Genomic DNA, 25,489 nt, shown 5'->3' on the forward strand with positions numbered 1-25,489 from the left:
TTGGTGTAGCTCTAATGCAATTTAGGAAGCTCAATCTGAACAAGCGAATGCGCCCTGGCTCTCAAAATTAAACAGCACCTTGCTCCAGGCCTGTGGCGTTCACCAGTGGGCTGCATTAACAAATGCATTAGCTTGCCAAGCACAAACAATTAGCAAAGCACTAACACCGGTGTGTAGGGAAACAAAAAGAAAGGATTAGTCAGAGTTCGAGGTCCACCCTGCTTTAACTCGGTTTTAGGCTGCTCTGATTTAGGGAAATGGCACTTAAGCAGGAGACGATTGTTGACATAACACGAGCAGACACGGATACGCATTCACCATTACTCTTATCCTTGCTCGCTTATTTTATTTGTTGCCAGGTTGCGAATGCTAATGGTTTTGTTTTCCTCCAGCCGAGGCTGAGTTGTTAGCAAAATCTCAAGGTGCAAAGATTGAAAGTCTCTTTTCATATAGTGCTAGTAGCTTTGGGGGGGAGAAGGCAGCGTGTTGATTCTCGAGGCCAGACTAGCGCTGTGCACCGAATAAATTAGTCATGTGCTGGCACAACCCCGAACAGGAGATTTGGATATGATACTGCTTCTCCAGACTGCACGCTTTCCAACTTCTGAATGCGCTTTCAAAATTTAAATGACTCTAAATCAAAAGTATTGATGCTACTAAGCGCTGGAAACACTGCCAGGTATTCGTCCCAGCTACAAAGCAGTCATTATATCTGAATGCACCAGGCGCAGCCTCTGAAACTATGATAATATCGTTATTTAGAATGGTTTAGGGTGATAGAAACACAACTTTGGGGAAAGACAATGAACAGAAATGTGTTTCTTTCTTGTTCTCCAATAAATTGAGCTGCCTTTAGATGAAATATATATGCACACAACCTAAAAAAATAATTAAGCCTTCCTTTAGCATGGAGAAGAGTTAGATCAGTGAATTCAACATGCTGTGGGTTAACTCCCGACTCCTAGGTGTTGATATTACCAACTGACAGTCGGGTGGCCACAACATAATGACCCTAAACAATCTTCATTGTGCTTCTAAATTAGGGATTTGAAGTGGAAGGATTTTTAAAAGTACAACTCAGCTATTTGTGAAGTTGTGTTTTCAGTTTCTTTTCCCCTCTGGTCATTCTTCGTGTGAATAGATAATACAACTGCCTGTATGTGTGCGCGCATACGCCTGTGTGTTCGATGCCAGATGCAGCACAGTGCTAAATCACGGGCCATGGAATAAAACAAATCATTATTTGTAATGATGTGTCCAAAGCCTGCACAGTGAGCCCATGGGGGAGAGAGGTAGGAAGGTAGAGGGGCAGCGAGATAGAGAGATGAGGGGGGAATGAGTGAGAGAGCTGGCATTAGTATACATGTTAACATAGAAAGCAGACCATTCCACTCCATTCATCATAGTGCAATGAGAATAGTGTCCACCCCACTGCGAGCCTCATTACGAGCTCCTGCTGTGGCACTACTGAAGAAACGCCATGCTGGAAACTTACTACACCTGAAGAAACGAGGATAGACACCAAGCAAGACCCCAACTACTGTATGAAAGTAACCCAGCCTCGTGTAACTTCAGAAAGCCCTCTCCAAGCTTTGATTAGCTGCATGATCTCAAGTAGGTGTTCGTATCAATTAGCCAATTAGCTCGGGTACAAACAACGACATCCATTCAGCAGGAGATGAGCACTCTGCAGTTCCATCTCTCCAAGATCTCTTCAGATTTTTGTCCTAACTAAATGCAGCAGAGTGGGAGTAGCTTCTAAAATTTGCTGCTGATTACACATGTGCCCAAGGCTCCAAGCCCTTCAAGAAACATATGTGGATGCGATTTTTCTCAGAAAAATAAAACAAAACAAACAACAACATACTCATTCGGAACAGCAATGTTAATGTGAAATCTTTGAAACTGGCTAACAAGGTTTTTGTTTTCCTGTTCATGCAGTATGCGGCCTAACGAGACCTTAAACCTCAGCTTATTATTTCACTACCCCTAAACTCCCAAATGTATTTGGAACAAAAATCACATGCAGCATGGCTGGTCTTCAATCTTCCAAGTTCTCCTAGTTACTCCACCACTGTGTTGCCCTCGCTGGCGCCCAGAAGCTGCTCAGATCAGATTTAATACCTTGATGGTCCCCTACAAGGCAAGGATGGACATATGATTCTCTGAATGACGGCTACGATCAAAACCTGATCCGTGCCTCGAGAGCTTCCAGTTTCAAGTACGGCTCAGTTTGAACCATCATCCTTCAAGCCACGAAAGAGACAAGCATCAAGACTCCTCTGCTCTGGCTCGAAGGTGGTAAAACTGACTTCCACTGGCTGGCTGAACAACAGTGTCTTCAAACATTGACCAAACACTCATGTCGGTGTGTTTTTTAATTCACCAACACTCTTTATTCAAAGAACTTTCTCTTGCTCTGGTATCAGCAGTTATTACTGCACTTATGTTTTATTTTATATTTTTTTCTTTTATGTTCCTGATGGATTGTTTAATCAGTTCAATAATATATGGACTCTGAGCCTATTTGTACTTGTGAGGATGTATTCTAACAATATGACAAAGCAGTTTTGTATAAGGATAAGACTGTCTGCTAAATGCCAAATGTAAATGTAAACGTGTCAGAAGTTTCATTAAGTTACTTTACACACTTGTGTTTCAGTGTACGTTGTAACGTAGCATGCTGTGTTTTAACTGTTATTGTTTTAACTGTTCATTTTATTTTTTTTTTTTTTTTACAAAAAAAGGTGAAAAATGTAAAACTATGTAAGATTATTCATTTATTTATTTTTGCACCTGGAGCTGACATTTTGAATTCGTTTTTACAGCATTGTATTGTAATTAATCTGGAGGGGGAAGAGAAGATGGGTTTTCTACCCTCCTCCAAAAGTTACATTGTGCAGTTTCTGCAGTGTTAAGGTACAGGGGCACTTTGCACCCTATTATAAATCACTGGAGCATCACAATAACTCTAAAGCTGTAATTCTGAGGTAAAAATATTGCATAGTTTTCCTTTAAACATAGGTTTCACTAGCTGAGGTTAAATAATTAATCTATTTATTTCTAGAAAACTTTGGCCCAGTGCTATTTCAACCCTTGCCCTTACAACTTAGCTCGACATGACCATTTTGCCTCCATTCTTGGGAATGAGGGGCCGGTTGAAGTGTTAGGGCGACATGGCCCTTCAAAAAGAGATTAAACTACAGTTTAATGTAGTTTCAATTTATTATGTCCCTTTTAATTTATAACAAACATAACTAGTAGTATGCTGAAGTCTCCAGGTCCACATTAAATGGTGAAACACTTACAGTCTAGTGCCTAAGGCTACTACAACATTTAAGGTGGAACTGGAAGGTCTAAACAAAAAAAGGCTTCAAATTAGAAGCTGAATTCAGCTACATATCACAGGGTCAGTAGTGACAGGAGCGATAACGTATGACTATCGTATGATTCTGAAGGCATATGATGCCCTAAAGGTAACTAAAGCCCAGTAGTGCTCTTCTGATATCACTGCAGACTGGCAGAGCAGACTACAGCTCTTGATTTGTTGTCTCATTTTCATGGGGAAGATTTTAACCGCTACAGCTGCCATGGTGACACTTGAAAACAAGGGGTAGGGGTAAAAATAAGAAATGGGATAGGGCCTTTATATGAACACATTTCTTGAGGTACTTTTTAAAATGTATAGCTAAATTATGTTCCCCATTGCCAACCCCCCTTAGTGAGGCAGGTCTCTCTGTAGAGGAAAAAGGCTAACACACGCCTGAAGCTGTGCATATGGGGTCTGCTGCCATTTACTCCCAGCACCTCAACGGGTTTGGTGATGAACATTAAGTGAGCTGCCTCTTTCTCTCCTCATGGGTGGATTATTTTCCATGTGTGTTCTGTGTTCTCTTAAAGCAATGGCAGATGTTTAAAACAGTGAGGTAAATTAAAGGATTACACAGTCCCACAGCGTAGAAAAGGCGAGGAGGAAACCCCTACTGCTTTGCCCTCCCAGTGAGAATGCACTTAACTTGTTCTTTGAAAGGCAACAAATAAAGAATTGTGCAAGCTGTGCATAACTTATTACAACTCAATGGAATGTAATCGAGTACAGCCTTGGGCCCTTTCTTCTTTCGGTACGCTAATTTCTGCACCAGGAGAAATTAAGGGTGTAAATCAAGGGTGCCTAGTTCTGCTCCCGGAGATCTATTGTGTACAGCTTAGTTCCACACACCTGGCTTTAATATTCCGGTGCTCCAGAAGGCTTTGATTAACTAGGTAAGGTGGGCTAGATTAAGGTTACAATAGACCCAGGTGATAACTAAAAATAATCAGCGCAATATTTTCTTTCTTAAAATAAATAAACAAATTTTATCAGATAAAATGTATTATATTCACAAATTAAAATAACTGATTTAAAGACAATCATATATAAATAATATTGTAAATTACAATTACAATCTAATTCCTTAACACATAAGCAACTTGAATGCTAATAGCACCCCCTGTGGAGACAGTTCTGGCTGCTAAATATGGGAAAATGAGTGTGAAAATTCAACTATATTTTTCGGAATGTTAAGATGTACCAAAAGTCCAAAGCCTTTTCTTCAGACTGTATGTTTCACTGGGAAAACTTTCAGATGTGACTAAAGATTTCACTCCAAACTGCTTATTAGTCAATTAATCCCCCATAATAATGAATGGTTTTTGCAGGGAGAGAATGAAATACATGTTTAGTATAAAGTTGATTCAAATGGAGTAGAACAGGGTCACAACAGGTAGTGTTACCACCACACAGCACCAGGATCTTTTGGTCTTGTATCTGTGTCTAGTATTCTAACCACAACTCAAAAGCACATGTTGGAAGTGTATGAGAGACTGGGTGAGTGTGTGATGCCCCATGTCCCGTGTGTTCCTGCCTTGATTCTGGGTACATTCCAGACACACCACGATGCTTATCAGAATGAAGCGGTTACAGAAGGTGAAATAATTAGATCTCTAGTTTCCTAAAACATTTCATTCCCAAAAGATAAGTGATGATCACTTTTCTAACCATTGGTACTGGTTTACTGGTCCATAATTGCTGATCTAATCATAGTCCAATCTCAGGTCTAGGCAGGAAGTGAATATTTATTTGAAAGACAATCTGAATATTTGAGGCATTATGCTGTATATAACAATCATTTGCTATCTCTGGTACACCAATGCAGAGAGGTTCCCAGGGCTTTAAATAATTGAATGTAATTACTCCACTAAACAATCTTAAATATATCCTGAAATATTCTCACTTTCCTAATTCTGAATTTATATGGAGGCAGTAGACCGTACAGTACAGTACAGTACGTTCCTCCTCATAAATGTATAAAGCAATTTCAAATACCCAGTTGTTTAAATTAAATATTAAGGACCCTGAATTCACAATTTACCAAATGAAAGGGAGCCAATGTAGGTCACTAAGGGTTTTGAACCCTCATGTGCTTGAAGACGTGGTTCCACAAGCCTAAAACTATGAGCAATACTCGCAATAAAATGCTTTGATTGCCAAGCACCACCATCTAGTCCCTATTCTCTAAGCAGTCACATCTACTGCAGTACATGTCTGAGAGAGTGCAGCTCACTTTAGTGCTGGTGTATTTCTCACCCACACCGTAGAAGATGCAGCGTGAATGTACGAGCTCAAGCTTGGCAGAGCAAGGCAGGAATTACAGGCATATGTCATAAGGCTGCTAATGGCTTTCATCTTAGGGCCCGTGCAGTGTGTGTCTTAATGCGATTTAATTTTCCCAGAATCAGGAAGGTAAACATAAGCCCACTTTAATGGGTGACTTACTCAGGTGGCACAGATTGGATGTTCATGTGGCATTATCGGGCTGATGGATTTTGGAGCGATTTAGTTTAGCTACAGCAGCTCATGCTAGCCTCACAACAGAGTAATATCTTTTACTGCTTTTCTAGTTTGATATATCGACTATAGTCACCAATACATTTATTTATTTTACTGTATTTATATTGATTTTCCGTGCTGTTTTCATGGCCTTAGCTAGAGACCAATCCCACTTGTCTATGCCAAACCCTGACTCAGTTTATGGGTCAATTCTGATAAGAAATCCATTACTATTACTACATTTTTGCGTATGATTTAAAACGTGTGAAAAATGTTTTTTTTTGCTGTAATTTCACAACAATTCTTAACCAAAAAAATAAATAAATAAAAAACAAATATGAATAAAGTGACCAAACTGCTATGGCATAATGTACTGAAATTTATTAAGATAATGACTAAGATATATTAAATACAAATGAGAATGTGTCAAATTCTGCCAAAACCCAGTCTGTTAACAAAGTTTGCATTACAAGCCAGTTACATGAGAAGATTCACATCTTAGCAGTGAAAGGCTAAACAAATATATTGAATTTTGGTTATTTGCATATTTGTATAGTACAGTGCAGTTTTATTTTACAGTGATATGTGCATTAAGTTTTATTTAAAAGAGTATTAACATGCACATGTTCGACTTATTGCTTAGAGAAGAGGCAGGAATCATCTGTGCTTTAAGACACCATCTTATATATTTTTAGTCTGAGGCAGTGTTAGTTTTTATGGCTAGAAACACAAATGATGTTCAGAAAGTGAGAAAATGTCTCATGTTCTTCTTACGTACAGTAATAAAAAAGTAACAGTACCTTCTGTAGTTTCATCCCTGGTCATATTCACGTTGAGTGTAGAATTATTAATTTTCAAATTCAGTGATAGGTCTATTTTAGACTGAATTATAATTCATATTGGATGAAAAAAACTCCATTCTTATACCGTACTGATGTAATGTGGCTCCTTTACCATCTCAAACTTTTTTCCACAGTCGCTCCTATATAATTATAGGCTGCGTCTGAGTCTGACTGGTGGGCAGCTTCTTTCGCATCATTAAACATGCAATGAAGCAACAAAGTTGCTGATCTCTATCTGAACATAAAAATACTTTCTTGGGTACGGACTGTCGAGAAAAATAATATTCATCTGCCCAAGCCTGCTAAATACACCACTTTGCTGATTCATGTTGTGCTATGCAAATATGTTCCCGTATAGAAGATGATGAAATTTCAAAGACATACTTCTATGTTGCAATAGTACACCATGCAGAAGACAACATTAGTTTCCAGATAAAATGGCATTTAAGAGTAAGTTATAGGAACAATATAGAGTCAAATCATTCGCAAATAAGCTCCTTCACAAGATGATGAAATTCCAATGGAAAACAGTAATGTGAATTATACTGCTACAGATGTGATAAAGCCATATGCTTCATTTTGCTGTTTTCACAATCACTTACATACATGCGCTCCATCGTTTCCATCATGTTTAACAGATGCAGTCCAATATGAGTGCGAACAGCATGCAGAACAAACAAGTTTACCTCTTACGGATCACAACAAACCACATCCCCAGCATAAGTCGCAGTGAAATGACGGAAGGCATCAGTGTTGTCTTGCCATTCGCATGTCAGATCTAGTCTGAAGTAGTTTATTTTGTTTGGGAGACAGTGCGAGCCCTCAGGCATTTCCCATGAATCTTCTCTTCGCTGCTATAATCAGTTTGGCACGGTCTCCTCCATGCCGTGGGTTTAATTCACGGCAGTGTGATGTATGTTTGGGCTGGTGTGCTGCATATACAGTGTGTGTGTGTGTGTGTGTGTGTGTGTGTGTGTGTGAGCATTAGAAATTATATTCTCTCTGGATACAAACAACTCTTTTGATTCACAGTCAAGCTCAACTTCAGGTTCAAGTTCAAGTTGCTATATCAGTGAGAGGTGCAGAGAATTGGGTCTGGCAGTGCTCAGAAGAGGCATGTTTACATATAATAAATCACACAGAGCAAACTAAAATGTCACCAGCAGATTTAGATCATTCACATATTTCATCAGATTGAAAACCAAGCACTGACATAAATAGACACACAAGTGCCTGTGATATAAACCCATCAGCCAAAACATTAAAACAATCAAAACATTCTGATCAGATTCCGACACTAGAGCTCTTTTTATTTGAATATTTTTATTATGGCTTTTGTGATTAATGTTTCATCATGAGGCTGAATAAGAGTGCACAATGACCATTATTAGAAGTGCAACAAATACACGCACAGCGCATTGAATTGTAATGAATTCCATATTTATGTTACACTCCTATTCCTGTCACATTGTCCTACACGTGGACTCAGACACTCTCGATGTTAAAATCATTATAAAAGAACAATAGTAACAATGTAAGCTTGAGGTTAACACAAAGTTCACACAGACACCCTCTTGTTGTCAGGTCAGTGCTGTATATTTTCTGAATGGCTCTGAATGTGCTCACTTAGGCCCTATTCATATGTATCCGGATATTAAAAAAAAACATCATGAAAATGCAGATAATGTGCAGAAAATATCCACATCTATAGTCTTATTTCCTCTTGTCCTGTCCATTCAATAAAGTGAATGACATCTATATCAGACCCAATACCGATATAGGATCAGATCGGGCCATATCTAAAAATTACCTCCTTGTTTCGACATTCATTTTCCATTTTAACAGGTCCACTGACCATACAGGTTCATTGTGTATTTCTTCAATTACAGAGTGTAGTACATCTGCTGCTCTGCATACATTGTTGGCACTCTTTTCCCTTGTTTTTCCCCAATGGTAAGGACCCCAAAATTCAGGTATTACTTGTTTGGTGGATCTCTGTCAGCACTGGTGACTCGGTGGTGGTGTGTGAACATAGACATCAGTGCTGTTGGAATTTTTAACACCTCTGTGTCACTACTGCAATGAGAATAGTCCATCGACCAAAAACTCAAGCAGCGCTGCTGTGTCTGACCCACTCTTTCTAGCACAACACACTAACACACCACCACCACATGACTGTCTGCGCTGAGAATGATCCACCACCCAAATCATCTGTGGTGGTCCTGTGAAAGTATGAAGAGGAACATGGAGTAGAGTTTGTAATTGTAGAGCTACAGAGGGCACTAATATTGTCTGTGGAGCTGAACAACGGGCAATGAGTGTTTAAATCATCAGAATATTGTGTAAGATCAGTGTATATACAGCTCAGCAGCTGTAAAATGAAAGTGAAACGATGATCCCCCATTGAGCTAAATGCTAATGCTTTAACTTGGCCTTTGTTTCTGTGGCACTTGAAAAGTTACCTTGCCTAAAGGAAACCATATGGGACGACCTTCACAGTTCAATTACTGCCTATTCATGGCTCTCTAATAAAATGAACACAGAAGCTCTGCGTCTGATTGTGCTTTTATCATCTACATTCAATATGTAGTTAAAACTAGTAACCCCACATGTGCACTAGTAAAGCCCTGATTTACTTTATATAGATCATAATTCTTATTAGGGTAAATAAGGTATTATTAGGTATTATTATTATTACAGCTCCAACATACAGGCAAAACACTAATTATAATGCTGCATAATATGACTGCAGTGCTGTACAAAAGCCAGATGCACTCGTCATTCAATTAATTTCCAGATAAAATGGCCATTAAATATAAATGATTCATTATTCAGGAGATTAGATATAACATAATCCACTTGGATAGAGACAGACTAGTCAAGAGAAAAAGCACATAATGTTCCAGGAGGAACATGGAGGGATTGGACTAAATTGGGACTAGAAACCCCACACTGTCCCCATCCAATAAATAGTAACTTTCACATTTGTGAGAAAGAAGAAAAAAAGTTCAACTCACTTTTAAAATTTTAAATAATTAATTAATTAATTAATTAAAAAAAATCAAAATGTGGCTCAGGTCATCCTGAATGAAGGAAAGGTGCTCCCTGACGCAATATTATATTTAGTCAAAACAATCACTGAAACCCTGTTGAATTGTGATGCTAACAGCACACAGTAAACAATCAAACAAAAAGGGACTGGTTAATGAGCTTGTTTTCATATTCATTCATTCAGAGTCTGTAATCACTTATCCTGTTCAGGGTCGCCGTAGGTCCGGAGCCTACCCGGAATCACTTGGCATAGGGTGGGAACACACCGTGGATGGGGAGCCAGTCCTTCACAAGGCAACACACACACGCACACACACACCTATGGACAAATTTGAGTGTTTGCATGTTGAGAAAGAAGCTTTTATTACAAATGCTAATATACTAGTATGACTGAAACAATATATTGACGATTGTATTGTCATATTTGACACAAATACTAAAAATAGAAGCAAAAATAAAACATTTAAAAATATACTATAATGTGTAAAAATGGTCTTAAAATGTAAAAAAAAAAAAAAAAATTCCTTCTAAATGACATTTATTACACAAGTTCCCTAAACATATTTTTTAAGAGGCCTGTAAAAGGCTGCTAGGCTTCTTAGTGGTTCTTGAAGTCCCTCCTAAAGGGTTCCACCAGAGTTAGACTTTGAAAAATCACTTGAGAAACCTTTAATTTTTAGAGTGGATCCCTGGGACTCATACAGCTGTTTAATATGAAATGACATATGCTGGAGTGGCGTTTTGATTACTTTTAATCACCATTATCGGCCTCTGATGCCCAATCCCTTTGCTGTCCATGCTTCAGCTGGAGTGTGGGCTCGTGAGTAGCCTAAATAACAGGAAACGCGTGTGCGGGTCTGTGGACGGAAAAAGCCATTCATCTCCATTGAAGTCGGTCAGGGTGGCATCTCGTCGTATAGCAGACAGATGACTGACAACAGCAAATTAAAGGTAAACACAAGATAGCACAAATCACAGGCTCTGCCATTGTGTCAGCGTCTCCAGATGCGGAGTGTGCCCGTCCACCCCCTCCCCCCAGCACCACCACCACCACTGTAGAAGTCACTATGGGCCACGAGACCTGAGCCTCGTTAGGCACACATTCATCGCATTCATTTTGTACGTGTCATAAACCAGCAAGTTGGAAGTGTGAATTGAAAAAGAGCACTGAGAACAAAAGGGCAGCTGGTATTAATGGGCTAGCTGGGTAAGCACCGATCTCTTTCCAAAAGGAAAGGCTTCGTCTTCAGCAAACACATTGTTTTAGTTTTTGTTAACAAATGCCTGGAAGTTTATTATTATGGATTTCAGTGAATTGTACAAAAATATGAACCATGAGAAGTTCTGGAGGAAAATATGAACGGGCTAAGATGGGCTGATTTACATCTAGTGTTCGAAAAAGATAGAGGGGTGTGCAGAAGCACAAATCCAATAGTTAAGGAAAAAAATGAATGCCCTCACAAAAACATTAAAAAAAAAATCCATTATTTTATTACTGTTGCACCATTTCAGCCACAAGGGTCTCCATCAGGCAGAACTATTTATTTCATTATTTTTTTGCGTTTGTTTGACTGATGAAGACCCTAGTGGTTGAAACATTGCAACTGTAATAAAATAAGGGAGCTGTTTATTTTTTGTATAACACTGTGTGGGCATTCATTTTGTCTTAATTATCTGATTTACATAAATCCCAAGCTGTGGTTTCTCGCAGTCGATCTGTAATTCAGTGTCAAATGCATTCTGATGCAGTGTGGCGTCCCTGAGAGCCATTCATTTGAGCTCATATTTTAAACCCACAATGCTTGGCTCCACCTTCCAGCAGTCTGCTCTGGCGCAGAGGGATCCAGGTTCTAAAATCTGTCTGACTAACAAGTTCAAAATCTAAGTGACCTTTTCTATTTTGTAAAGTGTATGTCTGTCCTTGTATGCAAAGGTTAAAGGCAGAAACATTTTCATTTACTTTAAACAGCCTGTAACAGACATTTGAGATGGGTATTTTTAAATCTGGATACAGTCTTCCAAAGTCTCCTGCCGCAGGACTCCACAACCTAGCTGCGAAGGTGGTTGGGGTCTCGCTCTATCCGCCATCATAACCACCTACACCGGGTACTGCATCTGCAAGGTCACCAGCATAGCTGAAGACCCCTCTCATAGACTCTTCACTCCACTGCTGCCTGGGAAAGGTACCAGAGCATCCGTTCCACCACCACCACCCCACTCTGCAACAGCTTCTTCCCCGTGGCAGTCAGATCACTGAACTCACTGAACACACCGACACCCCCAACCACCTGGACTAAATTAAAACCTGTCCAACATCCGCTGAAGCTGATCACACACTCGGAAAACATTGCTGCACCTGCACTTGACATTGTCTAAATAATTCAACACTGCTAAAGCGCACTTACCCACACTTTATAAGACACTTTGCAGTAGGTCCTCTATTCAAATGCTATATTCAGTCAATCATTTATTCATTCATCCTGATTGGGGTCACGAAGCCTTGTGCTCAAAGTCTACAACACTGAAACCCTGGGAGCACGGGAGGAACACAATATGGACAGTCAATCGATCTTTATTTAACTTGGAGTATGATAAAACATCACGCTCATCTGCATTGCAGCTGAACATTATGCAAAATAAGTAACTGAAGCAGTAAAATATACCTGTCAATATTGGGATTTGAAAATGAGTACAATTTTCTGGTTCCATTCCTCAGGGCTGTCTCAGAACCTTTACCTCTGTCCACATACTCCTCACCTTTAGACAAGGGCACACACAGTGAATCCTAAAATCACTCCTAGGAAACTACTAGGGCTGCGATAACGAGTTCAGAAACAGAGACCTGGCTGAAGGTGAAGCTGGTATCACTCCTGCATTATATTCATGAAAACACAAAAGAGCATAAATTCAGTTTGTAGAAATCTATATGTATTACTTTAATTACTTACACATGGTTCGACTGTGATTCTGAGGTCCTGTCCACACATATCTGGATAGTTTTGGCGTCCCAGCCACACAAAACAACTGGAATTAATGACAATGAAAACTGGGCTTTTTAAAACCACTCTCTACTTCGACTTAAAAAACACATTGAGCTTTTTGAAAACAAGATATCACACTATTAACTGTGCATGTCTCTTTCTTAGAGAGAGAGAGAGAGAGAGAACAAAGAGAAACAACAGCATTTTTGTGTCCTTTTCTCATGTGGATGGATATTTCTGAAAAGTCTGACAGGTATGTAGTAAAACTGTAGAAATATCTTTAAAATAAACCTGGCAAATATTATTTAAACACTACATATGTATAGAGTATATAAATAATAAACACAGTCATTAATCTTGTTTTCCTCTCTATTGTGCTTTATGTATATTTATTCTCTCATAAAATGTATTTCAACATTTAGTGTCGTATTTACATTATATTTATAGCACCTGCAGTCATTTCACAGTATTTTTTCAAAAGCACTTTGCGAAGCTGTACTGAGGAATAACAATACAGCCTGTTTGACCTGAGCTGAGTAATTACTGGACCTTAAATCTCATCATATTCTGTTCGTGTATTAGCTGATAAAGTGCAACGCTGCTGTTAAATCTAATGTCCTGGTAGCTTGCTATAGGCATCAGGTAATTGTTCTTATCAACACCCTAAGTTGCTAAGTTCAGTAGTTAGCCAGACAGCTCATTTCATTGTTACACTTCTGTAGCTGGAAGAGCTTCTCAAATGCACTGCTGCAGTGTGTGAGCTATTGTTAGCAATTATGTTGGGTTTTTTTTTATTCTTCCCATCCAATAATATTAGCTGCCACTGGAGAGTGTGTTAGAGTGTGGGAAGAGGTCGCTAGTGCTAAATGGAGCAGAGCATAGCGAAGAGTTAGCACTGTAGCTTAGCCCCATCGGCACAAAACTCAATCAAACGCTCCTCATTCCTCAATACGCATTAGCCAAGCACAGGGCAACCTTATTTCATTCCTTCAATTAAAAGCCTGCTCTCACATAATTAACAGCTGTTTTGTCTGCAGATCAATAAGAAGCCGTTCATTAAAAGTCCTTTCGCCTTTTTCCCCAGACAAATTTCTTTAACGGTATAAATAGGTGCCTGCAAGAATTTGCATTCGCCGAAAAAAGAGAGGCAAAGAGAGATTTGATTTAATTAGATATAAGATACATAACCGCAACATAATTCCACCATCATCTCTTTCAGCTCCACTGAAACTCACACAGCCTGCTGGCCATCTGTAGAACAAAACATGGAGGCAAAACAGAGGCTCCCGGTACTGTAAATTGTCTTTAGAGCTGGAAATCAATACAGTCGAGTCTGTGGGCCTAACAGCTATCAGCCATCCATAAGACCTGCACAGATTCAACATTTCACAATGATTAGCTTCATTTATCAACCACCCCAGGTTCTTGCTCTCTCTCTGGTTTTTGTTGTTTGTGTGTGTGTGTGTGTGTGTTAGAGAGACTTACATCTGCACCAATTTGATTTAATTTAAATATGTTGAAAAGAGGACATCCTTTGAAAAACGCATAGAATTTGCACATCTGAAAAATAAAAACAAACGGATACGTTTAGTGAACTGATGTAATGAAGCTACTTCTAATTGAATGTGTGGAAGCAAAGCTGCATTGGGCGGGGGGAGTGGGCCACTGCAAATTCTGCAAAGATCTGTAAATATATATGTGATTTCCGGACTGAACCTTTCTGAAAGAACCGATTTACACAACAAAGAAGGATCTTAGGGTGGTGCACTGTAAAAGTAAATATTTTATGCATGTGTACCTTCCTGAACGTAGAGTAAATAGCACAGTCAGACCAGATGCTGCCAAGGACACACACACACACACACATTATATATATATATATATATATATATATATATATATATATATATATATATATATATATATATATATATATATATATATATGGCTAGGCCCAGAGTACATAACTCTGATCTTTACGTCTTGTTTACAAGCTCTTTGAACAGCGCTCCCATCAGATAACCACTGTCGAGAAGAGATCATAGTCTCAGAAACATGAATGCACCACGCTGAGGTTGACATCTTCAGATTGGCATGCAGAGTAAACAAGGAGTTGAGGAACAGAACGCTTTCAGTATACACGACACGACTTCTAGCGTCTATAACAACGCGCCTTATTCACACAGCTCTCCGCCGAGGTGTTCACTTCATAAAAACACATCCACCCACACACAATATGGAGACACAAAAACACACAAACGTGCATTCAGCCACACGCTCGCACACTTTAGCCGACAGAAACTCAATCCCGCTCTCTCCCGTTTTTATCTCACTTTCTATCTCTCCGTCTCCTCTTTTCAACAACGTGAATCCTGTTGTCGAGCCCACATTCTTTGAATGACTGAAATCCTGCTCCAGTGTCAGCTATTGTATCACGTCTCCACTCAATATGCGCCGAATATTGTTTGTAGCCAGGTCCGTGCAGTTGGGAATATTCCTCCTTAAAATTACAGGGCTTCATGTTATCATATCTAATTTGGAACCCGAGCATCGGCTTTTATTTACCCGCCTCCCAATTCTTCAAAACCAATTTTCAAACATTTTGTCTGGGTCAAGCCTGCAATTGGATTCCCTGATGTACCATTTGGGGGCCTTTCAGACGCCTGGGCTCTTTTTCTATTGGGTTTATACAAAAACAGCAAACTACTGTAAAATCCCTTTTACTGCACCGCGTAGGCTTCCATTTCTGGGCATCAAGTCAAAAAGCTTTATATTGTGTAATTACAGCAGTGTATTGCATCTGCACTGAGAAAACACCCATATCAGCAGTCACAGTACCAAAGAGGGAGAAGATGATCCCTCTGGACCAGAGCTGTGCTCTCCCAAAATCTTTGAAGGTTAACGATCACCATTATCCTGTGAGGAAAGTGTTAAAATGACCAACTCACACGATTTAGTTTTAAGAACCACAGAACTTCACCCTGGATATTTATAGGGTCCTATAAAATCAGTTTAATTTGATTTTCCCCAATTTCATTTTAGGTTTTCACCCATTCTTTTTTATTAATTTATTTGTTCACCATTTGAATTTTCTCTTTAACCGTTTTTATTTCCTTACGATAATAGCTACGATTTAAAAATATAATAGCAGCATTTACTATTCGTGTTTAACCAACTTGTCCAATCTGTGCAAGCCAAATCTGGTCTGCAACTGGCAAACATTACTAGACACTGGTAAACACAGTAAGGGCTCCCGTTCTAGCGATTGTTTGACTCAGAGGCCTGCAGCCGACTGTAGCCTCAGATCAGACCAGAAAAGGCGGACAGCTACACAAGCTACAGAAGCGGGGAAGGCAGGCTATCAGACTGAAACATCATGCTACAGAGGCTAATGACCACATAGCTACATGCCTCAAAACGTAGGATAGTGGATCGTTTTTTTCCCCCCATTTTCAATTTTGTGCCTTTATATCTTAATTCCATGATTTTATCCATGCTCTGCATGGTGGAACTCATAGGGCCCTACAGCTGGCACTAATACACAGCACAAAATGAAGAGGGCCATTCCAAAAGCACAAAAATGAAGCATTAGGTATAAAATAATTTCATAAAGTGGAATGCCAATAAGAGTCAATGATGATTTATTAGGATCTTCATTGTTCATGCCATTTGTACATCTGGACTCCAGCGAGCTGTGCATAACGTAAGGTTTCAACACAAAACCTACCCGCCTAAACACAAGGTCCTATCACGAATGTTTCAGTAGTGGTGAGCAATATAAAGATATCTTACTGCCATTGTGTTAAATTATGCCGCAGTGTGTATACTGTAGGTACGGTCAGTGCTTACAGACCACTGAACACAGATTTACTTCTGTTTAACTGTATGTAGTGTAAAATTTATACACAAATGCATCGTTTTACATATTTTTTAATGTGCCACTATTGGTGTTCTGTCTTGTTCTACAGAATAACCTACACATACAAATGCACATTCATCCATTCATTCCTATTCTGTTACAACTTCATCCTGACCAGGGTCATTCCACCCGGAATCATTGGGTACACAGCAGTTACACAACCCTGGACAGAACACTAGTTCACTACAAAATATGTCACACACACCTTGGGACACTTTTACTCAGCCAACCGACCTACCAGCATGTGGTTGTGGACTGTGGGATACATTCTGGAAGAAACCTATGCAGACACAGAGAGAACACCAAATGCCTCCCACACAGTGATCTAAAGCTGGGTTTGAACCCCGGACCTGGACGTCAGCCATTGTGGCTATTGTGCATCGTGTCATGTGTCAAAACCTTTAAATACTGTGATTGAGATTTTCTCCCTTGATATTCTGCAGTTTCAGTAAACAGGAGAGAAAGGTGCTCCCTGTACCTGCAGCCCAAACCAAGACATATTACAGTGGAAACAGACCATGCACCAGAAATTACTCATGAAAATCACGGGTGTACAATGCAATATGAAAATTTCATTTCATGCCGCTAAAGCAATGTTCCAGAACCTGAGCTGTCAGTACTGAGAGAAACAGGCACTGCACAAATCATTTTCTTTTTCAGGGCTGATAGTGTAACCGTAAGATAGGCAGTGATCAAACATTGCTCTTTGAAAAACACAAAGTTTTATAATGAGCCATTTTTTAATTGAAGCACTTCATTAACGTCGGCATCTAATAGCGCACTATAACTAGTCAAACATCACAGGAAGAAATACAAAGCCAACAACGTTAAAACACAGTGTGAGTGTGCTATTTCAGGACAGATTTGTTACAGGATTCCCCCTCAAACACTCGTACTAATACCTGGCATCAGATCAGTGCCATGTCTGGAGGGGCTTACACCACCTTTAGCTCCTCCTTAGGTATATCAGCTAAGACTGGAGCTAATTATTTATAAGCTTCCAGTTAATTAGTTACTCAACCGGAAATAATGCTAATTCTACAGCTACTGGTAACTTTATCCACCCACTGCTTTATCTAGGATTACAGGGATCAGGATGGCCTTCCAGTGCTTTAGAAAAAATATATGTTTAAATAGATCATCAACAAATGCTCTTACAGATGCAAATCAATATAGTCTCTACCTATTTGCTCTGCCTACATGTGTTCAGACGTGTCACTACTTATCTTTTAAACAGTTCACCAAATCAAACACAAATAAGCGTCTCCCCAGTGGTCATGGGGAGTCTGTTCCACTAGGTCACACCTAATTAAGGACATTATACCATCATCTACTCTTATTGCTGTGCCTTTTTGTTGTGTATTTTGTTCTGAACCAAATACCTACAAAATTTCAGAATGCACTGGTCTTAAATTGTCATGAAAATAGCAACAACCCACCTGCGAGTTCATTTGCCCTGACCTCCGATTTCTTTCCACTAGCTCTCCCACCCTTGCTCTCTTCACTTTGAGCAAGGCATGAAATCACCAAAGCACACTTTTTGCGCAGTTGTGAAAATACCAATATGAAGTCTTGTGCTTAAGGCACAGTGAGCCTCTGCTTGTCCATGAAAAGAGGGTCCCAAGTCCAACAAATTGACTTCCACAACACAGAAATATCTGGATATGCTGCCTCCACCTATAAATGCTATACTCAGTGGAACTGAACATGGTTAGGTTTCATATTTCATAAAACTCATTAGCCTTCTTGTACCTTACTAGGCGTTATAATACACCCTGCCACCAGAACACTACAGCTTTCTCTGGTCAGTGGTGGATAGACATGTTAAACTCAAACAATGCTGCATACAGTATATTACACTTACATACAGCACTCCTGTATAAAAATCTGCATGAAGCTGAGCAGTTTCACAGAGTCAGATCCTCAGAGAATGTGTACAGACCCATTAGATACGTGCAGAGTACGTTCATTTCTACAGCATTCAAAATCCATCCAGAATTGTACGCAGCACTGAGCAATATGGTATTTCAGCATTAACACTGAAAAACCATGGCTTATTACTGCTGCTGTTCAAAACAAAACCACATACACCATGTGGCCAAATGTGTGCAGACACCTGTTCCTCCACGGCTTTGAAACAGCATCTACTCTGGAATGCTTTTGAAGAGATAACGGACAGTTAGTTTGGATCAAGAACGTCTTTCCAACGTCAGGACCAGAAGCAGTTCCACTGCTCCACAGTCCCAGCCTCAGAGCTTTACGCTCCTCTAGATTCGGGCATTGAGCATAGTAACATTTAGCTTTGAAATAGTAAAAACTAGCTGCTACACAGCTGACCTCTCAGTGCACTATGTACATTTATAGGTGCACCTTTCCAAAACACTAAATACAGAGGAGGTAAAGATAGTTTTTTAATTTTTGACAGAGACCATCACAAACAAATCAACAGCTGTTTTCAAGGCCTAATCTAGCACGCAACCATTCCGTAATAGTAGTAAAAGAAACACATTCTCAATCTTTTTGGCAACTGCATAAAATAGAACTGCATACATTTTTTGAGCCAAATCCTATTTTCCCTAAATCCTTTTATTAGATTACATTGGTCAGGGAAAAAAAATGAATGAACAAAATAAAATAACCCTTATGTCAAGCTGCAGTGTTGCTAAGAGCCATCAGATTATGATGTGCAATCAATTTCAGCGAACTGACAGATGGCGGGAGCAAATTTACACGCATAATCTTCCAGCTTGGAGACTGACGAGCTGCGGAGCATATAGCCCCTGATATTAAAACATCAGCTATACTGGCAGACATATTAAGCCATATTAAGGAGGTAAGGGCCATAATCCTCTTGAGTCAGCAGAATTTGGCCCTGTGCTGAGCTAAAGACTGTTTGTTCATGAATGTGTGCATGTTCTGGGGAAGGGATGTGGGTGCACAAACCGTGGATACAGTTGAATCACGATTAACAGTAGAACTTTTCAGCTGTAAAGCAAATTGACCCACCTCCCCCCTGACAATGCCTTAGTTGATTATGGTAATCAGGTCTTTGATTACCTTTTATTTGCATGTTTATTTATGTATCTAAAGCCATGCACCCACATCCTAACCTCTACCTCCTGTGGTGTGCTCATATCTATCTGCTTAAAATGATTTATTTATGTATTTATTCATTTCATTCAGCCACTCTCCCATAGTCTGATGAGATTTGTAGACATTCGTTAAAGGGAATGTCTACGATTGTGTGTAATCGCAGTTCTCTAGTAGACAGACTACCGGTTGATACACTTCACTTCATAGAAAATGTTGGATGAGCAGGTGTCCACAAACTTTTAGCTACTGTGTACACCCATAGAGTGGCCCCATTGTTTCTGAAGTCACAGTTTATTTTATCAGCTCCACTGACCATACAGGAGCACCTAGTTCTACAATTACAGACATTACTGTACGTGTGGCTATGCATACTTTGTTAGCCCCCTGTTAGTCATTCCCTCGCCCTTTGGAATTGGTCCCAGGATGCTGTCCAGTGGATGCTGTTGGCAGGATGTGTTTGGTTGGAGGACTACTCACAGTCCACAATAACACTGAAGCACTGCTGTGTTCCTGCAGCACTGGGAGTGATCCACTGCCTAAATAATACCTGCATCGTGATCTTCCTCTGGTGGTCCTGATCACTGAAGAACAGGGAGTGAAGGCTAAAAAGTTTATGCAGAGCAACAGATGGTCTGTAATCGTAGCTATGTGGTGAGTGCAGTTGATAAGCTTGACAATAGGTGCAGAAATAAGGATGTAATATTAATGTTGTAGCTGATCAGTGCATACACAGCTGCTTGAAACAAGTATGGCTTGCTTATTAAAGCCATGTACAACAGTAATATGAATGTTCCATCGCAAATGACAGTTTGTGGTTAAATATTTGAATATTGTATAAATAGTGTGCATTTTGCTGCTGCTTGGCGAATGATTGGCAAGCTGAATTGCAGCTTGTCTAATGACCAAATACATTTCTCCTTTATTCACACCCTGCAGAATTAACGTAGGTGGCTTTTTTCCCTTTTTTCCCCCCTCGCAAATAAGCACAATCGCACTCCGGCAGCTGCCAGCTGAAGTGATTTTCGCTTGAATGTTTCCTGACACCGCCACATGTTAAGTTCTGACACACAATGTCGACAATATGCGAGGGAAAAAAAAAATAATGAAAATCAATGTTGGTTCAGTTAAGGCTAATTTTTTTAACGATGAACCATTTAGCAAACATAATACGGTACATAAGCAAGCTCAAACCATGGCTGTGGGGTCCTCTGAGGTGCGGTGTCTGCAGGTGCAGGATCTTACCCTCAGTAACACCATCTGACTGGAGTAATTAAGTTCTTCGGTGGGAAGGAGAGCTCGTTAGTGGAATTAGATGGTCTACTGAAACAAATGGTTGCAGACACTGGATGGTTCTATCATTTCATAGGACAGATATGTGGACTGTATGTGTTTACAGTGAAAGCTCTAAAACTGGTGTTTGTATTGGGCAGACTTTGGGTTGACTCGTGTGGGACTTGGTTTGAATTAGGAAGGTTTTTGATGGTATTTGGTTGGGGTTTTGATTGTTTTAGCAAGATGATTTTCTTATTATTATTGGCGAGGTGTTTTGGTTGTATTGGGCAGTGGTTTGAGGTTGCATTGGGTGTGGCTTTGATTATGTCGGCCATTATTTTTGGTGGGGCATTCTTTGTATTAGGCTCTGCTTTGGGGTAGCACTGGGTAGGGATTTGGTTGTGTTGTGTGTGGTTTGACTGTATGGAGATGGATTCTGTATTTCCATTTCGCATGCTTTAGGATTTAAAGCCTATTCACACATATTTACAGAGGGGAAAAAAAGAAAAGTGGACGTTATGAGAATGAACACGTATATTAATGGTAATTAATCTTTCACACCAAGTCCGAAACTAATGGACTGCTACACTGCATCAATTTTTCAATTAAAACGCATAAGAATCAGGCCAACCAATCAGAGCTCTGTTGTCATGGTTGCAGAACAAACAAATGAGCATCAAGTCTGTGGCAGAACAGCTCATATTGTTTGTAGCAGAACACAAAAGCTTACACAAACAAGCAACTAACTCATTATAAACATGCAGATGTTAAAGAAAACATAAGCCTTTTTAATGAGAGGAGCAAAAGTAGCAGAAACTCAAACTCCCCCACTGGCCTACGGAAACACCTTCAGAGCAGCTCATTATACAGTTTTAGATCCTGAATGAGGTGCTGGAGTCCCCCATGTTGTTGTCTTTTCTGTAGAATGGGGTGAACACTGTGGGCATCATTTAGTTGCTGTGATTAAAAATAAAACAATAAATTAATCATCTCTGCTGCTGCTGCTACTCAAGAAATATAATTTTCTTCTTCCTTTTCCAGCATTTTCCAGTGTTTAGAGTGTTTAGACCACCTCAGACTTCCACTACGTTAAAGAAAAAAAAGTCACATTTGTTTTTTTTATTTGAAAAATTCAGACTCTGAATAGGCCCTAAGGGTTTGTCAATGTGCAGTGAACTTTGGACAACTGAAGGACAACGGTCACATTTTCAAAAATACTCCAAGTGAAGGCTGATTTTTCTACTCTGTATTTGGAAGATCCTTCCAAACAACAGCTTTAATGACATGACAGATGAGAATTACCCTGCCTCAGCTGCAGCCTTGGCCTCAGGTTCCAGTGCTGCTTGCTGGACTAAACTGATTGGAGCGTATTCGGCTTAAACTGAACCCCATGTGGTGGTGTAGGAATATCTGACTACTGCAACAAGACCTCTGACCCACATTTGTTTTACAAAGGAGCATTAGAACATTACACAGAGAGATGTTAATATTCCCTTCACACTCACCTCTACTGCAGCGCAGCAGGTACTGTACACTTCGGAGCTCTACTTTTTCCAATGTTCAGGTCCAATCCTCTTACTTCCTGCAACACACACAAGAATACACAATATAAGCATACGCACACACAAAGGAAACTGTCAACCTCATTGTTTTCAAAAGGTGGGGCAAATTAATTTCCATGACTTGTATCTAATCACAGTGTTGGGAGTAGAGGTAATTTGCTAATGGACAGAGGAGAAATTGTGGGATAGCTGGCCTCTCTCTCTCTCTCTCTCTCTCTGTAAGACATATATTAACTGTTCAGGTCAAGGCAGAAGCAGCTAAAGAAAGCTGTTAAACACACACACACACACGCATTATAATATCTCTGCTCTCAGAGTGAGGAACCTAGTGAGTGAGAGAAAAAGAAAGGGCATTACTCCATTCACCCAACACATTCAATAACCCACAAGACCATTTAATTACCATCTCCGCCTCCCCCTCAGGGCACACCTCCCGATCCCCCGACACAGCTCAGTGTCTCCTTAAACTCTTTTAATTACTCTTTAACCAAGGCCTAATCACACAAACTTTGTCCTGACAAAGCCACGCCCCCAAAAGATCTGGCCGCCATCATGGAATACAGATGAGCTTGGGTTAGCACTACGTTATTAGTGCTGACATGACATGCATACAGACTCTTTCTCTCTCTCACACACACAGCACTATCACCCCCATGTTCAAGCTAAGCACTAATGGGCAATTGCGTTAGTTTTAAAAGCAAGGCCAGCTCCAGCTAGCGGGAAAGTGCTTCCCTCAAAGTCACCATGGAGACTGAGGGGGCAAGGAGCTTCAGTGAGGCAGCGAGAGATCACACAGGCCTGGAGTCAGTCAGACTCACGCACACCCACATCACTAACAACCTGCCTGAGAACTCCGTTAACCTTGCAGTGAAAAAACAGCACACCATTCCCAGTTATATGTCGTAGCATTCAGCTGAGCTCCGTATGAGAGTGAACACAAATGAGAGGCTAAAACACAGAATCAAAGAATTGCAGGTACATTCAACTCCACCAAATTAAGGGAAATGGTACATAAAACCACTTTTTCCCTGCATTGCACATTCATTTGGGTATCTGGAGGTTACCAGCCCACAAACTGAAAACTGTTGTTTATCCCAGTTATAAACATGTGGTAAAATGATTTAGTGCCTCATCTTGCATCGAGTACAGAGGCTACAGATTTGTCCCGCCTCCTTGTCTGAGTCTCACCTATCAGTATGTGATGTGGATAAAACGAGAATGGAGAAATACGTGTACTAAAAATATATAGAGGGAATAAAAATGGAGAAGAAAGAGGACAGCAGGAACACGGCTAGACTCCTCACTAGGGTTGGGCGGTATAATGATAATACCGTAATACCACGGTTTTTAAAAATGTGGAAGGTATCTTAAAATGAGGGCGGTGTTTATGACGTGTGTGTGGTGTGTCAAATTTCGGTTCTGTGTCTTTAAAAGTCGACTAAAATGTTCATGTGGATTTAAGAGAGCCACAGGGAGGGGGCGCTCTGGGAGCTGAATGACTGCTGATGTCACGGTCTGAAAACAGGTGGAGAAAAACAAGGCCAGTAGCCCACCGCAGTTGTAAATTTAGCGCCGAGTTTGGGTTAAAAGAGAAAGGAATTAAGCTGTAAACAGACATAATTTTCAGAAAATCCTTCACTCGACTTTGTGCTCACAGGTTTATGGCTTTATCCTTTAAATATGTGTGTTTTAAGCCTCAGTTCGCTGAAACATCTGCTGCGATGTGCTAAACCACAAGTGCCCGTTAGCGCCAGCTGTGCTTCTAAACAGTGTACACCGTGTTATTTCACTTATTTTAAAATTATTCTGTTCCTTCAGCAGCAGTTGCTGAAATTTGCTCTCTCCCAGAAACGGGTTTTTATCGTCAACGTGTGTCTGTGTGCACTGTCGTGCTGTGTTTGTGCTACAGACATAAGGCTCAGCGCAGACCGACAGAGCACCCCCTCCCCACGGTAATATCGTATACCGAGATAATATTTTGAGACAGTATTATGGGATGAAAAATGTGGATACCACCCATCCCTACTCCTCTCCCCTGGGCTCTCGCACTGATAGGAGCTGTAACTCTGATAGTCCAGAGTCCTGGGGTTGTGGGTTCAAGCCATGCCTCAGGTCAATGTCTGTAAGGAGTTTGGTGTGTTCTCCCTGTGTCTGCATGGGTTTCTTCCCACAATCCAAAAACACATGCTGGTAAGCTATTCTGGGAGTACTGTGTTAACCTTGTTGATAGATGTAAAATCAGAATCTATAGCTCATCTGTTGCTGCCCACAATATGCTTTAGGCCTGATGTTTTTGGTTGATGGACTATTTGTAGACCAGCAGTGACATGGAGGGGTTTAAAAACTCCAGCAGCACTGCTGTGTCTGATCCACTCATCCCAGTACAACACACACTGAAAACACCAACAATCTGTAAGTGTCATTGCAGCACTGAAAATGATTTACCACCCAAATAACACCTTCCCTGTGTATATCCTGACCATTAAAAACAGGGTGAATAGAGGCTAACCAAGCTTGAAGAATGGCTTTTTGCATATTACATCCTCAGCCAACATTTCTTGTGCACTCAATGAAAGTTAGTTTGTCCTCTTCACTTCAGTAACACCCTCGACTCTAATGGTGGCATTCAGACACAAGAGCATTAGTAAAGTCAGGATGATTCATTTTGGGTCCCAAACCCCACTCAAACTCATCCTATATACCATCACAATGATTTTGATGTGGTTTTAAGGTAAAAATACTACCTAGTGGTCCTTTAAGGCCCACCACCAAAGGAGCAGATATTATAATATTAATACTAAAATAATGTGCGTCGAGTTGTGAAGGACTGGTGCCCCCTCCAGGGTGTGTTCCCACCCTGCGGCCAGTGATTCTGGATAGGTTCCGGACCCACCATGACC

The 25,489-nt window shown here is 40.2% G+C and overlaps 1 protein-coding gene across 4 annotated transcripts in view; it reads right to left on the reverse strand.

Moving 5' to 3' along the window:
• LOC136691564 (cadherin-22-like) overlaps positions 1-25,489 on the reverse strand; it is a 216,445-nt gene that overhangs the window by 133,141 nt on the left and 57,815 nt on the right. For all 4 annotated transcript variants that reach the window (XM_066664137.1, XM_066664140.1, XM_066664142.1 and 1 more), the window contains one exon: positions 22,533-22,609. The gene's annotated coding sequence lies outside the window, so the exon portion shown is untranslated. The remainder of the gene's footprint in view (positions 1-22,532; positions 22,610-25,489) is intronic.

Source organism: Hoplias malabaricus, chromosome 3, assembly GCF_029633855.1.
Source record: "Hoplias malabaricus isolate fHopMal1 chromosome 3, fHopMal1.hap1, whole genome shotgun sequence".
Classification (NCBI taxonomy): domain Eukaryota; kingdom Metazoa; phylum Chordata; class Actinopteri; order Characiformes; family Erythrinidae; genus Hoplias; species Hoplias malabaricus.